Consider the following 18,142-nt stretch of genomic DNA (forward strand, 5'->3'; position numbering starts at 1 on the left):
TTGGTCGATCAATGGAGATTGAATTGGGTTTGTAAGAGGATTTAGCCCTCTAGTATTGAGCTTAACCATAACTGTACTTAGGCATAGGAGATACTATCTTTTGCAGTTCAACACTTCTCTTGATTGTAGTCTAGATTTGTATGTAGTCAGTGAGACTTCTTTTATGATGAGCAGGTTGCTCTAGGTTGTTGGCCTTCCTACAAGTGGAGGCCGCTTCATTGTAAATTCACATACTTACTACTAAAGAATTATCTGACTATGGGTAGGCTTCATATCATGGTTTTCCCCTTTACTGGGCTTTCCACGTACAAATCTTGGTGTTGTGTGGATGGCTTTTATTCTGTGATTTTTGTTTATGCTTAATTGGATTAACTGCTATTCTGGTATTGTTGTTTTAAATTGATAATGATTCGGGTAATATGTGACAACTGATTCACCCCCCTCCCTCTTAGTTGTCTTCTAGTTATCTGAACTATCTAACAAAGATGAGTACAAGGAGCATCAAGCTACAACAAGTTATCTTTAGGTATGTGTTCATGATCTAGATTTTGATATAATTTATCACGTTATTTCATAAAAAAAATTAGTACTTTTCCAAATAAAATTGCATCACTAATTTCAAAGGTATAATCAATTTAGTTCAAAAAATTTATTTAAAAATTCCATTTTAGTTTTAACTTTTGGCTTGCTAGGGGTCAGCTCTCTTTTTGTAGGGTTAATTCCAACCTAGGATTTGACTAAGGAAAAACCCTATACTACACAACATTATTTTCTCTCTCTCATGTCTGTAGGATTTAAATCCAACAAAGAATGGGACAAAGTGATTCAAAATTTGAAGTAGCAAAAATCCCTGCACACTATGGCTTAACCCCATAGTTTGACACTTTTCTAATAGATATTCATAGAGATAATCTCTAGGAAATCCTAACTCAAAATATATTTATGTTATTTGTTGGCATTATGGATGAATTGATTGTGTTTCATTGATGTCAACACTAGCTATTATGGATGGTTACCGACATATAGGTTATCGGTTGAAGATCTAGTGTTACCAACATAAGAGATTATCTGCTTGACACTTTCGGCATATTTGGATTAGTGAACTATATTTGATTTGATGTGTTATATGCTCCATGAGCATGCTTTGGTCAGTTGGTATTGGATTAGTAATTGGATGTTATCAGTCACTTTGGTAAACCCTTACCGACACTGGTTTAAGGCTTTACCGATAGAGCTTTCATTGAGGAATTGTGATAGGATGCACAATTCATGTTGGTGTAGCTTCTTCATAGATTTCATGATGCTTAAGATGTTTGTTGATCATGCTTGAAGACTTTACTTTGGCGTGGTGGATTGAGAATAAGTCTCATACCTATCTAGGTTATGGACCGGTATTATGCTAGCGTGTACTCTACACGTTACCGGGATTCTTCGAGATGTTTTATGGATTGGTTATTATTATTTTGGTCTTGAGACAACATGATATATCATTGTAAATGAAATTATGTAATGATCCTATTATATTATCTTTAGGTGGCCGACTTAATTGGTTTTGGCCTTAGGGTTTATTTAAATTAGAGGTAGATACTCTTTGTAAAGTATCATGGTTATTGGAAAGGTCATGGTCAAGGAATGTAATGTGCAAATATTGTAATATCATTAAGGTAGAGGATTTGATCAATCATTGGTGATCGAATTGGATTTAGAAGAGGATCTAGTCCTTCAGCATTGAGCTTAACCAGGACTGTAATCAGACATGGTAGACGTTATTTCCAATAGTTCACTCTACTGGATTGTTGTCCATTTATTTTGATAAGGTTGTAGCCTCTCTGTAGTCAGTGAGACTCTTTTGTAATGAGCACTACGCTCTGGGAAGTGTGCCTTCATGCAAGTGCAGGCCTCCCCTCATTGTAACACACTTTCTGTAGAAGTATCATATGAATCATGGTTTTTTCTTTCTGGGTTTTCCACGTATAAATTATGGTGTTATGTGGTATGGTTTCTTTGCATTGATTTTTTGGTTAAATTATTAAGCTCCTTTGTTTACCGGTATGTGTTCCTATGACATCTATTTAAAGTTATATTGTGGATTCAAAGTTATAATCTATTAACAAATGATTCACCTACCCTCTCAGTTGTTCACTAGTTATCCTAACAATATTTGCATTAAGCACCTCTAGGACAATAATGCCTAGCCCAATAGTCTATCACTTTGAGGCTCAAATTGTATAAACAAGTTCCTTTTTAATTCCTATTTCTAGATTTGTCTTCAAACATTGCATAACTTTTTAGTAGATTAAGATTCATGATTATTATTGTTAATTTACATCTTTACATCTAGTTCTTTCATTTTCTCATTTTATCTTATCTAATCATATTAATAATCAAAATAAAAATATTCAATAATTGTGTCAAACTCTCCCAAGAATTTATAGTTGGGCCTATTCATACCTAACCAGTTTATGAGTATTAGACCATCCCTATGGTTTGGAAGAAAACTAGTTAGAAAGATCATCGGTCCAACCCATAACTATGGATTTATGGGGTGCCACCTTAGACCTAAAAGGCCTCACAATTTTTTTAGTCTATTCACTATGTGATCATAATTATCTTTAGAAAGGTCAGGAAAGAATGTTGTATCATATCTGATGAGCCTAAATAATGGCTCTATTTTGGTATATTTTTGTTATAATACTCCTTCCTAGGTCATGTGATTAGATGACATTTGGATCATAATACTCTCCTAGTTGATACCTTTTAAGTGTTTGTGAAATTGATTTGACTTATACTTAAGGCTGTCATATAATACTTTTTAAATGATTTATCTATGCAAATATCTCAAATCAATCTTAAGTATGGTTTACATTATATCATGTTAGCATTATTATATACACATGTTTGTTGTGCACATTAATATCATGATGCAGTGTCGGCAAAGGAGAAGTAAAGACTAAGTGGCGGTTTAAAGAAGCACCAAGTATATAGTCGCAATGCAAACCTAGTCAGAGAAAAGAAGTAATGATCAAAGCCACTTGACCGGTTCTTCAGCAGAATGATTTATGAAACATTTATGATTGTTCTTAGTGGAGCTTAGATCCTAGAAGCAAGTCATGTTATATTTTCTTAGCTACAGGATAGATATTGTTCTATTTTTCTGCGCTAACTTCTTCTTCTTCTTTTTTTTAATAAATCTTGTTCACCTATTTCGTAGCAATGTGGTCAATCAGTTAAGAGAGTGTTATAAGTTTTCTTATAAATAAAGTGATCTCTCTCCTCTCGAGGATAGTAGAGAACAACCATAATATTTGTAATACATAGTCTTCTGGTATTTTATGTATTTTGCATAGTTCAGATGGATAGAGAGATCAATGTAATTTTAAACATTTAACAATTGTAATCTAAAAGTTATGGAGATACTCACTCAAGGGAGCCCACTTGGTGAGTAATCCTTCATATTTTCCAGTTAGTTTTCATTCTTCAGTAATAGTTGTTTCAACAATCATCTATTCCTATAGCCATTGTAAACAGTTCCTGTGTCTATTCCTGTAGCCATAGCGACAAAGTAGTTCCTGTTGCTTGCTAGAATATTATCATTTAGCAGTAGTTGTTTAAGTAATTTTCAGTTGTGAATTTGGATTAAGTATTAGTTCATTGATATTTTACATGTTTACTTTAAATAATTTCCTTTCCTGCAGTAATATAGGATGGTTACAATACAAACTTGGTGCACATACAGTGTTGGCCCATTTTAAGTTTACATCCCTGGTTGATAACTAAATGAGCCTTTGCGACAAGAAAGCTAGCTATTCAAGGATATCAAATCTCTTAATTGTGTTTTATTACCTAGTTGCCATTCCAGTTGCAAGGACCAACATTTTTGGTGGTGTTGCCAAGGATCGTGCCAAGCTAAGAACCTATTGTAACCATTAGTCTCTAAGTTTTCTTAGTTAGCTCTTTAAATTTTCTTCATTAATCTGCATGCATAGGAGGAAAAGGGATGCATTAGGAACATTTCTTCCCTTGCATTCCACTCAAGATATAAGATCAGATCAAGCACCTAAAGGAAACCCTTTTGCAGAAACTTATGTGCAAAATAGAGGTGTTTTTAATTTGTCAGAAGGTAACCTAGACTTCCTGAACGAATCCCTTGAACAATTTTTTTTACCTCTAGTCCTTTATCAGGGACCAATGATAGAAAATCATCCACCTCTACCTATAAATCCAACATTTGAGTTTCCCATTCCTGACCAGCATGAGAATGTAAATTTGAAGAACATACCAACTTTTTCTCTTCCAAAATTTCATGGTTTGGTAATAGAAGAGTCAGATACCTTTTTGTTTGAATTTGGCATCCTTTGTAGAAGTTATGATTATACCATTGATGCCCATAAAATCAAGTTATTCCCTGGTACTCTTAAAGAAGCTGCCCTAAGATGGTTTATGATTCTAGGAAGAGATGTAATCACTACCTGGGAGGGGATGAAGACAAACTTCATGGATAAGTATAAAGACTATTGCAGGGGAATGGACCAACATGGTTATGATATCTTCAGGATGACACAAAAAGAAGATGAAAGCCTCGAAGATTATTTGGAGAGGTTTTTGTTTAGTATCAGAAAATCCAATCATAGCACTCTAAGTGAATAATCCATGAAGTTTATCTTTCTAAGTGGAATAAATTAAGATTGTGTTGACTCCTTAGACCTCATGGGAGGAGGAGATATAACTCAAGTTCAGTGGGATGATATCAGACAAATCTATCCAAAGTACTCTAGAGCTGCAACCAAGAAGGGAAGACACTATAGGCCTGGTTCCTCAATTGCAAAGACATCTTCAACGGTTTCAAGAATGGAGATAACTCATTTGTTAAAGGACTTTAAGGAGGATATTATCAATAATATGGATACTCAATTGGATACACTTCAAGCAAGGAAGAAGCATGAGGAGGAAGAAGCTATGCTTGCTGAATTTTGTCCTCACTATTGGCAAAAGAAGAAGGATTGTAAATGTAAACTGCTAGCTGAAATTGATAGCCAATAGAGTTCCCCAGATTTCAGTCTTGTCTATGGAGATGATGAACAACTATTTTATGTTGCACAATGAAGGCCTTGTCCTCCAAGACAAGGTATGCCACAAGATCCATTATCATTTTCTAATCCTTATATGAACTTAAATGCACAAAACAATCAATGGCAACCTTCATACTCCCAAAATTTTGGAAATTATACTCCTCAGTCTTGGAATAACTCTCAAAACCCTTGGACTAATTATCAGAGTCCTTCATCTCAATGGAAACATCCACAAGGGAATTGGTCACCTCCTCAAGGTAACTGGCAACAGTCACCACAATGGAGGGGATGACAACAATGGGCAATCCAATCAACAGGTTTCCTGCAGCCAACACAACAGTCCCAACAACTGGATTTAATGCCACCAGCCCTTAATGCCACTCCACCCAAGCCAACCCAACTGCCAACTCAACTTGTGCCAAATCAAAATAACAAACCCCAACAACTACAACAAGTTTTTTTGACTGATCGTAATAACTATTGTACATATTCTCTCAATATAAGTGATATTCACTTACGGTCAGGGACAACACTGCCTACTCCTTCTCCTCCAGTCATAACAAAATTACCATATGATGAGATTGATGAGGACACTACACTTGATTATCTTGGAAACCTTGATCAATTTCATCAGTCTAAGACTTCAAAAACACATGTAAGAACTCCCTTGTTTCCTCAAAGATTGCAGGTAGAAGTGTCTAGGAAATAGGATGATATAGCTTTTGATCTTATTGATTAGCTAAAACATATATGTGTCAAGATTCTACTGTTTCAAGCTATTAAGGAAGCATGTTTGAAAAAACCTAGGAGAAAAAAAAAGGACCCAAAACCAGTGCATGTACTAGGACAATTGGTCGATATTATGCTAGCAAAAATTGTTGTCCCTAAATATTCTGACCCAGGTAGCTCTATTGTGAAGATAGTTATTAATGGAACTCAAATAAAAAATGACTTGATAGACTTAGGAGCAACCATAAATGTGATGACTAGGGATGTCATGCAACAACTCAGCATTACTAGGCTTAGATAAACTCTAATGGTACCACAACTTGCTGATAGCTCTATTGTTTGGCTTGAAGGGATGGTTGAAGTTATTGTTGTCACATTAGATTCTTAGGAATACTTGACTGGTTTTATAATACTTTCTCCTAGGGCAACATTGGGGGGATATCCAATCATTTTGAGAAGACCTTGGCTTGTTACAGTTGATGCATACATAGGTTGTAGATTAGGGGACATGACAATTTCAAATGGTATTACTACTAAAACTCTTGCACTCTATTCTCCAGCACAACCACAAATTGATCAAGAGAAAGTAGTATGCCTAGATATAGGAGCAGAAGCAGAGGAAATTAATTATGTTCAAGAACTAATGATGTTAGTAAGGGAACCATTCATAGCACTTCAAGAGGATGATACAATACTCTCTAACATCATAAGAAATCATTATGGAGCAGGTCAACAGTCAATGGGTATACTAGCAAGTCCTCTACATACTCTCCTTCCATCTACAAGCTCTTCAGATTATCTTGTAGCCACATACATATTTCACACATTGTTACCACGAGATTCAAACCTCTCATCTTTTTGAAATATCTAATGTTGAGTCAGTCACTCAAATAAAGGTTGCCATGGGAAGAAATCTAAATATCAATAGTCAATTAGCAGCAGATCAATGATTGTCATTAATAGAATTACTCAAAGCCCAACAACAAGCCTTCGCATTGGATTATCATGACATGAAGGGATTAAATCCTACATTGTGTACCCATAGGATTTCTATCAAAGAAGATTGTAAACCAATTAGATAGCCTCGGCAAAGGATTAATCCTTCCCTAAGGGAAATAGTTAAGGAGGAACTACAAAAGTTGCTTAATGCAGGATTCATTTACCCTATTTCAGACATGCAATGGGTTTCTCCCCTGGTTATAGTTCCAAAGAAAGGAGGGAAATGGAGAGTTTCTGTGGACTATAGGGAGCTCAAAACTACTACCAAAAAGGATCACTTCCCACTCCCATTCATAGTTCAAGTGTTAGATTCTCTAGTCGGTAAGCAATACTTTTCATTTTTGGATGGGTTTAGTGGTTATAATCAGTTCATAATAGCTCCGGAAGATCAAGAAAAGAACACCTTTACCTGTCCCTAGGGCACATATGCCTATTAAGTTCTCCCTCTTTGTTTATGTAATGCTCCTGCAACCTTTCAAAGGGTTGTCCATAGTGTATTTTCAAATATATCCCGTGATTGTAAGGAAATTTACATGGATGATTTTACTGCTTATGAGACTACCTTTAAGGAGGCATTACAAAATCTGACCAAAGTGTTGCAGCGGTGTTAGGATCACAATTTATCCCTAAATAGTAAAAAATGTTTTATGATGATGCAAGAAGGAATAGTGTTGGGGCATCATATTTCTCAATCACGTATTCAAGTAGATCCAACTAAAATTGAGGTAATACTTTCTCTTCCTACCCCTGCAAAACAAAAGGATGTAAGAAGTTTTTTAGGCCATGCAAAGTACTATAGGAGATTCATCAAGGACTTTAGTAAAATAGCGGGACCATTATATTCTCTATTAACCAAAGATGCTGAGTTTGAATGGGCAACTACACGTGAAAATGCATTTTCTAAACTAAAAGGCACTCTAACTCAGGCCCCTATTCTTAAAGGACCTGATTGGTCTCTTTCTTTTCATATTCATACAAATGCATCCGATTTTGCAATAGGAGTAGTTTTGGGGCAGAAGCAAGGAGTTTTGGAAAATGCAATTTATTAGATCAGTAAAAATTTGCAAGGACAAGAGATGAATTATACCGTCATCTATGCCCTCAATAATTTCAGGCACTATATAACTGGTTATCAAATATTTGTGCATACTAATCATGCAGCCATCTGGTAACTCATGAACAAAAGTTCCATTACTGGTAGATTAGCAAGATGGTTTTTGTTAATGCAGGAATTTGACATTACTATCATAGATAAACCAGGTAAAGCAAATGTAGTGGCAAATTTTTTATCTAGAATTCAAACACCAGACAATCCTGAAGCTATTGATGATTCTTTTCCAGATGAGCATTTATTTTCAATTAATTTGAACAGTCCATGGTATGTTGACATAGCTAACTATTTAGCAGCTAATAAGATACCTCCTCATTTCTCACAAAAAGAGAAAAGATTGTTGGTAGAAAAGAGTTTCCACTTCTCATGGATAGCAGATTGCTTATTTTATACAAGACCAAATCAAGTTATGAGGCACTGTGTTAGAGAAGATGAGACATATGATATAGTTCATGCCTATCATGATGAGCCTTGTAAAGATCACTTTTCTACCAGAAGAATAACTTTCAAGATACTGACTACGGGATATTATTCACCAACCTTGCACAAGGATGCAGCCAAATACACTAGGAAATGTGATAGATGTCAAAGAATGGGAAGACCAACTCGGTCTGATGAAATGCCTTTGCACCCCCAGGTGGTTGTTACACCATTTGACAAATGGGGCTTAGAATTTGTTGGGCCAATTGATCCATCATCAAATGGTCGGTCATACATTCTTGTTTGTACCGACTATGTCACAAAATGGGTAGAGGTCAAAGCATTCAAGCATGCTAGGGATAATAAGGTAGCAAAATTTTTATATGAAGAAATCTTCACTCGATATGGAGTTCCTAGAGAAATAGTAACAGATCAAGGGGCACAATTTACTTCCACTTTGATAACAATCCTGGTTAATGAATACAATCTAAGGCAGAGGAAATCCACTCCTTATCATCCTCAGGCTAATGGACAAGTAGAGATAATTAACAGGGAGCTTGAATCAATATTGACCAAAACAGTAGCTCTTAACCACAAGGACTGGTCTAGTAGATTATTTGAAGCAGTATGGGCTTATAGAACCACTTGGAAAACCCCAACATGATTTACACCATTTGAAATGGTATATGAGATAAAAGAAATGGTGTTTGTAGAATTTGAGCATAAAAGCTTGAGAACGACCATTGCCTTAGATATGACTCTTTCTACAACACAAGAGGAAAGGCTCCTATAGCTTAATGTCTTAGATGAGATCAGAAAGTCCACCCTCTAGCACAACGAATCAATTCAAAATCAGTTCATGAAGTGGCATGATCACTATATTAAAGATAAATCATTCAAGCCCAGTGATTGGGCCCTTCCCTATGATTCAAGGTATAAAGATAATATAGGAAAATTGTAATGCCCCACCAGGAACCCTAAAGGAAAACAATACATCTAGGCAACTATAAGGTGGAATAATTATTTTTTTAAAGATTAAGTGCATTAATTATAACATTGTATGTTTAGTAATACAACAGAAGTCTAACACATGATTTCCTAAGGGTTACTAATGAAGATTACTTTGAAACTAAACAACTACACCAGGTTAATCCAACTATCCATCTAATTAGGAAATTCAATTGCCATTAATAAAACCATTCTTATAAAACTAAATTCCATATTGAAAGATTTAAAGTGTTACAATATATTTATTTTCAATGAACCATTTACACATAAGAAGAAAGATAACTAAAATAAACATACATTCCATTGAATTAAGATTACAATATTCAATAATTACCTGGCTTCCAATAATAGAAATGAAAAACATAGGTTACAATGCCAAGGTTACATAGTTTATTGATACAATGGCCACATGGTCTCAAATCTACAATAATCTCAAACAAGAGCTAATATAAGAGTCACGAATCAAGAAACACCAATGAAGATGATCTTCGCATGAAGGTATGAACACAGATATATGATCAAAATTGGCACTACCACTCGACCATGTGATCCTAAAGTGGAACCATCCCACTGTGCTGGGATATAGCAGAAGACCCTCAAGCAAGCAAAACAAGGCAAGTACATCAGTATAACATGGCTCTGCAAAACCCATGTGACTCAACTCACAAACACTAGTGACCCTAAGGAGAGAGCGTCATCACATGGTTTAAGGTTGTTACCCTAGGTAGGCCTCCATAGGTCCCGGCCCCCATCTTGGGTTATCCTGGTAACCTCTCCTGAACCCCCAACTCCATCTAAGCATCATGCAGACCCTACCAATCCCTTCGTGATGACAAGGTAGGAGGTTTTCCATTCCAGGCCTTCTTACCACATCCTGACCCTATACAAGCACTCAACCATGTGCGAGGCACATTATCTTAGTTTAATATTTCAGCTACCCACCCCCTAATCAATTATTAGGTTATCACTTCTTAACTGAATTTCGAGAGGTTATCCTACCATCCACTTTGGGCGTGGCCCCCACTCAAAAGCCTCTCTCTCATAGGACACTAATAGGAATGGTCTCTCTACAAGAACTCTATGGTGAAACTGACAGCCATAACTAATCCTGATAGATTTATAGGTGAAGGATACACAATCAATAACCTAGGGTTGACCATTTGAAACAAAACACTTAATGGTTCACAACAGAAGGGTTACACAACAACACTTGACCAAGGGGTATAAACAACCTTTACAACATGACAACCACTCAAAAATAGATTTACAATGAAAAATGCGTTTACCAGAAAATACCATTTATTCTAAAGATCCTATAATAGGCAATCTTTTTAAAATAGTAAAAAGCATTAATTACTTGCAAATACGGATATTTCAAAAAAATAGAAAATACATCTTTATTGATAAAAGAATAGAAGAGTTGTCATTTGCTCAATCAGGCTAAATTTAGACACATAAAAATTAATCCCCTAACATATTTCCATGATTTAAATAAATAATCTAAATATATGCTTTTCTGAAAATAACTAAATTTTGAATTAATTATATATATACAATAATATAATATATGTATATGAAAATATATATATCTATTAACACATAAATTTATTTGCACCAAAATTCATAATACTCAAATAATAAAATACCAAAAATTTAAAAACATATATATATATATATATATATATATATATATATATAACACATAACACAAATAAATAAAAACTGAATTCTTCATTAATACTAGAGACATGCAAACCAGGGAGGCAAAATTAATTGTTGCCCTGGTAGCCTTTTTGCTACCCTACGGTAGCATGCTAACCGTAAGGAAACCCTGCTACCAACCCTGCTACCCTATAGTAGCAGGTGCTACCGCATGGTAGAACTACTACCTTAGGGTAGTAGGTACTATGATAGGTAATATTGCTACCTTACCTTAGTAGGTGCTACCGCATGGTAGCACTGCTACAGTATGATAGTAGCTGCTACCACTGGTAGCAAGCTACCGACTTCCTCGCCATTTTTTTTTGGTTTTTTTTTGTTCCTTTTTTTTTTTAAAATTAAAATTAAATTTTAATTTAACACAGAGATTAAACATTTCGATACTCTCTTTTTTTAAAAGGAAAATTTCAACAAAGATTTTCAAATCTCAACATCCCCACTTTGAGACAACAGAGTCTAATAAAACACAACATAAAAATAATTATAAAACACTACAAAAATCCCATTTCTTTAACCAAAATTTTCCTCCATAATCCCAATTTTTCTTTTCACCCAAATTCTAATGTGTTTTGTTTTTTTCTTCTTAACCATGAAGAACACAAAATCGCATAACACATAGAGAAAATTATATGGAACAAAGGAGGGTAAATCTACCAAAATTTTGACAGCATAACCCCCTATAATTTCACAATATCAAGCTAAATAATACTAAAAGGAAATAATAAAACATTTAAACAAAAACAAAAACAAAACTCAACCAGAAATACTTTTCTTTTACAATACACACTAGAAAACTATAGAGAAAGGAGAAATAGTTGAGCTGATATATATAAGAAAAGAATAACCAGGCAGAAGCTATCCAACCTTGGAAAGCTTTTCTAGAAATCTTGAGGAAGAGCTCCTGCAATTAGATATCCACACCAATCCTCACTTCTCCAACATGCATCTAAGAAAATTTTGAAATTTCTTCCTCGAGACTCCTGCGTCCTTCCCGTGAACTCCCAAAAATCCTTTTTGAAAAATATGTTTAGCCTAAACCTTTCTAGGTTGAACATATTTTTCTTTCACCAAATATAATATTCCATTTTAAAACTAAAAAGGATTTTATTTTCTAATTTCCACAAAAGCAATTGAAACTGCAATTTCCCAAAAATCATTACTTTCTCCTTTTTTTTCTTTTTTCGTGCCCATTTAATTAACTTTCTAAAAAATTATTTAAGGAAAGTAAATTTACTTTATTTTATTTATTTCTAATTTATTTTTGAAATCTAGAGCACAATAAATGCATTTAATTTTATTTATTTTCCTAGTAAAGTTTAAATAAAATTGTATTTCTAAAATAATGCAATTTGCAAACTAATAAAGGAAAGTAATTTTATTTTTAAAATCTAGAGAACAATAAATGCAATTAATTTATTTTCTACTAAATTTAAATAAAATTATATTTCTAATATAATACAATTTGCAACTAAATTTAATCACTTCACTTGATTAATTAAATACATAATCACCTAAGCATTATAATTCTTAAATTAAATATGCTAACTATAAAATGATGCCATAAACTCAATTAATTAATCCAATCTACTAGGGCACACAAATCGAGAAGATCTAAACAAGGATTCTGAAAAATTCAAACAAACCGACTCGACAGCCGAACAAAACCAAAAGGGACGACCGACTGAGGACACCACAAGAGTGTAACTGAGGTATAACTAGGGCCAACCACTATCTCCTCCAGGCCCATCGAACAAGTAAGGCATGCTCAAACCTATAAAGCCAGGTGGAGATGATACCCCATACCTACCTGGTACTTGTACTTGCAATGACCTACATTATTGAACCACATATGCATATATACAAATATATAATACATGGCACACACATCGATGAAGGAGAATCGTGATGCTCCTTGTGTCACTAGAGTGAGTGAAGGAAAATCATTCCCTCACATCTAATACACTCGCAGGCATGCAACATATAATTACACATTGCATAGATAAAGTAAAGTGTCAGTACATAGCAATAATCCATGAAATGCCATAAATCACAAGTATTGAAATACTGTAAATAAATTATGCATCTCATATCCAAATAAAGCATGAAATAATGTCATATAAGTTTGAATAACACATAATGGTAATATATCCACTGAAAGTAAACAATAGTAAAATATGAGTCTAATAAGTTCAATCAAGGAGGGGTACTACATTCTTCCCCCAAAACTAGGCTTACTCCTGGAAGCCTAAAATAGATAAGAATAAAGCTCTCTCATCTTCACTGCATCCTCCCAAGTCACTGAGGTCTCATCATTTAGGTCCCATAGGACCCTTACTTGGTCGATGGTACAACCTATGAGGGTCAAATCCTGAAGTTGAAGAATGTGCATGGGCTCCATGGAATGCTGCCCGTCCTCGACCTGCAAAGAGTTCCAATCAAGAACATGTCTCACATCAGGATGATAAGGTTGAAGAACTGAAACATGAAATACATCATGGATGTGGGATAGACTCGGTGGCAAGGCAAGCTGGTAGGAAATAGGTCCTATCCTCTCAAGGATCTCGAAAGAGCCAAAAAAATGAGGTGCCAACTTAGAACCCTTTCCATAATGGATTAGAGTCTTCCACAGATACACTCTCAAGAACACATAGTTGCCAATAGAAAAACTGATGATCTACCCTATGAGCATCTGCATACTTCTTCTGCCTATCTTGTGCAACTACCAAATGCTCATGAATCCACTCAACTTGCTGCTCCATCTCTTGAAGAATATCTGGTCCTATACGCACCCTGTCCTCTAGTCGATCTCAACTCAAAGGAGTACGACAAGGATGGCCATACAATGCTTGAAAGGGGGACATACCTATGGAGCTATGATATCCATTTTTATAAGAAAACTCCACTAGATAAATATAATCCTCCCAGTGCGACTACTGGTCAATAACATACATGTGAAGCATGTCATACAAAACTTGATTCACTCACTTGGTCTGACCATCTATCTCTAGGTGATAAGCTGAACTAAAGTTCAATTAAATCCCCAAAGAATGCTAGAGTGAGGTCCACAATGCTGAGGTAAAGACAGGATCCCTATCAGAAATGATCTGCCTTGGAATCCCATGCAATCTCACCACATCTTCCAAGAAGACTTGTATCACCACTGCTACTATATATGATGCTCGAATAGGAACAAAGTGAGCAACCTTTGTCAATTAGTCAACAATGACCATAATATCATCATGACGATGCAGAGAGATAGGCAACCCAAAAATGAAATCCATGGAAATGATATCCCATTTCCAATCTAGTACCAAATTAGGTTGTAAAAGCCCTGTTGGGTGCTAATGCTTTGCCTTCACCCACTAACACTCTAAACACTTTGATACAAAATAAGAAATGTCATGTTTAATACCAACCCAATGATAAATGTTTCTAAGATCTGCGTGCATCTTCTTGACACCTAGATGTGCCGAATAAGGTACACAATGGGCCTCAGTCATGATCAAAATATGAAGACCCTCTAAAGGAGGTACATAGATTCGTCCAAGGTGATGAAGAAGTCCATCTGCCTCAAGGTTATAACCAGAAAATCTACCCTCTAAAGGCCTTCTGGACTCTATCACGACTCTAACATCTTGATACCAAGAATCCTGAGGATGAACTCCAAGAATTCTCCCTCTCAAGTCTACTCCAAGAGACAATGTTGAAACTTCATGCCACCTATGACTCAAAGCATCTGCCACCATGTTACCTTTCCCCTAAATATAATGAACCTCAAAATCATACTCACAGAGGAATTCCATCCATCTTCGCTATCAAACATTCAAGTTTGACTGCGTGAAGATATACTACAAACTACGGTGATCACTATGCAGCTCAAACTGACACCCTAATAGAAAATGCCACCATCTAGCCAGAGTATGCACTATAGTTGCCAACTCCAAATCATGAACTAGAAAGTTCAACTCATGGTTCTTGAGTTTGCGAGACTCATAGGCTACCACACGTCTATCCTGCATAAGCACTGCACCCATACCTTCTAAAGAGGCATCAATGCATACCATAAAATATCTAGATGGATCAGGAACTGCCAAAATCAGAGCACTGACAAGGATTTCCTTCAAGGTATGAAAAGATGACTCACACTACTCTGACCAAACAAACTTCTTCCCTTTCCTCTGAAGAGAAGTGATCGGGTGCCCTATCTGCGAAAAACCCTCAACAAAGTGATGGTAATATCTAGCCAAACCCATAAAAGTCTGAACTTTTAAAACATTGGTCAACACTGGCCAATCAACAATGGCTTGGATCTTTGAAGGATCCACGAATACAACTTCTCCTAAAACCACATGACCAATAAAGTTCACCTCTGACTAGAAGAAGTCACACTTTGCCAAATTGGCATAAAGCTGATTCTCTCTCAAGTACTGTAACACCTGACACAAGTGACCCTCATGATCTTCCATAGATCTAGAATAAATCAGTATGTCATCCAAGAACACAAGGATAAAATGAACAAGGTAGGTGTGAAAAACCCCGTTCATGGGGCTCATGAAAATTGAAGGTGTATTTGTCAACCCAAATGGCACCACTGTGAACTCAGAGTGACCATAATGAGTACGAAAGGCCATCTTATGAATATCTGCATCCTGAATGTGCAACTAATGATACCTAGATTTTAGATCAATCTTAGAGAACACCTTGGCTCCCTTTATCTGATCAAAGAGATCACCTATACGAGGTAATGGATATCGATTCCAGATAGTTACCTTATTCAACTATTGGTAATCAATGCATAACCGAAGATAACAGGGGCACCCCAAGGGGAAACACTAGGATGAATGAACCCCTTGGACAATAATTCGTCTATCTACAAATTCAACTCACTCAACTCCTAAGTAGTCATCCAATATGAAGCTCTCGAAATAGGTTCTTCTCCAGGAACCAAGTCAATGTGAAATTCTATGTCTCGCTTTGGACGCATACTAGGAATATCCAATGGAAACACATCAGCATACTCTTGAAGAATAGGTTAACCATCAAGAGTGATTTCTTGCCTCTCTTTTTCATCCACATCCTCAAGAGTAACTACAAAATGCTGACACCCTCTATGCATACACTGCTTAAGTTGCATAGCGGAAATCATACGTAGGGATATCGGTCTCTGAATTCCAACAATGTCCACTTCCCTGCCAAGGTCATCTAAACACTCCACTATCTTCTTGCGGTAGTCTACATGAGCACTATGAGATGAGAGGCAATCCATCCCCAACACAACTCGATAAGAACCCAAAGGAATGACCCGAAGGTCAACTGAGGTAATTGTAGTTCCTAGGTCCAACTCACAACTGGGAATAAAGGCACCTATAGAGACATGCACACATATAGCCAACTCTACTTGCCACCTATCCGCCTACTTAGTAGATGTGAGTCTGCACCACTCCACAATGGACGAAGAAATGAAAGAATCTAAAGCACTAGAATCAAAGATTATAGAGATAGGAATTCCACACAACACACCTGCTGCCTCAATAACTGTACCCTAATGATTAGCCTGGCGGTTATCAACCGCTGTAAAAAATCTATGAGATCTACCTGCATCCCCTACTATAGGCTCTGATGTTGCTGGCCTCTAACTACCTATCTAGTAAGAATGTTGAGCGGCTATGTGACCAAACTGCCCACAAGAGAAGCAAGCTCCCCTACCTGGTCCTCTACTTCCCATTGGCCCACTGGACTGCTGGAAGCTTCCCCTACTAGGGGCATGGGATGCACCCTATGAGCACTGCCCTGAAGGACTCTATCTGCTCCTCTGTCAGTTCTTGTTCTTCCTATACTAAGAATTGCCACCCTACTAGCCCTGGAATTGTTTCAGTCTCGATGGATGATGTTGTTACTATTGTCCACCCTTAGCGGGTGCTTGAGGACTCCTAAATGGTGCAGATGGCTAGGATTGGTTCCCACAAATTATGGGCCCACTAAAAGGTGCACTGCCAATCTGCATTGCTAACAGACCACCATGTGCACGGCTATGGTTCTACTCTACCAACCTGGCTTTTGCCATGGCTACCTCAACTGAAGCTGGCTCAAACACTCTCACTCCTCCACTGATGTAGTCATTTAGACCCCTCAAGAAGTGTTGAACAAGCATTGCCTCATCGTTACAAATCTTGACATGCTATTTAAGCTCATAGAACCTATGTTCAAACTGATCTACTGACATACCATACTGATGCAAAGCATAGAACTTGTTTGCCTGAGTCTGCCTCCACTGGGGTGAGAGAAATCATGCCTTGAATCTTTCTAGAAATATCTCCCATGATACGGTGTTAATGCACACACTAATCTTCTCCTCCTCTAATCTCCACCAGATCGAAGCAAAACTATTGATATGCATGATAGCACATCTCACGTTGGTGTTGCTATTTTATGGGAACATAGCGAAACACCGATCCAAACTGATAAGCCAGGTCCCTGCCATGAGACCGGTACCCTTACCATCAAAGAAGGGAGGGTTGGACCTCATCAAGTCCTTTATGTGACCCAAGGAAGATGGATCTCAGTCAGTTGGGATCTCCCTCCTCCTAGGTGATCTCTCTCTCTCTCTCTCTCTCTCTCTCTCTCTCTCTCTCTCCTCTAGAACTTGCTGATGTGACACCTCAACCTAAGCATGAATAGGTTGATCAACCTTAGGCCTGGGGCCTAACTTGGCCAGAACCTCCTGAAACATCTGTCTTAGATCTTCCCTTTCGAAAACTTGCTCTCCTGCATGTTGTGAATCCTGATGAACAGACTATTCTGGCTCAACACTCACATGTGTGGGTGGTGGTGAAGGATTGTGACGCTTAGAACCATGGCTCTGTCCTCCACCCCTGTCTCTATTGTGAGCACCCGTATGACCACCTCCCCTGGCCTTCCTAGCCATGACTTAACACTACAAAAGAGAAAACAGTTTAGATCTATGGCAAGGATAAAACAAGGGAAACACAAACATTAAGATGTAAGCAAAAAGGTCAATCTGAATGGGCTCACTACAAACCCAGAGTACCTAGTGTTGAAACTTGGGCTCTGATACCAAATGTAATGC

This window comes from Cryptomeria japonica, chromosome 3 (genome assembly GCF_030272615.1).
Source record: "Cryptomeria japonica chromosome 3, Sugi_1.0, whole genome shotgun sequence".
Classification (NCBI taxonomy): Eukaryota; Viridiplantae; Streptophyta; class Pinopsida; order Cupressales; family Cupressaceae; genus Cryptomeria; species Cryptomeria japonica.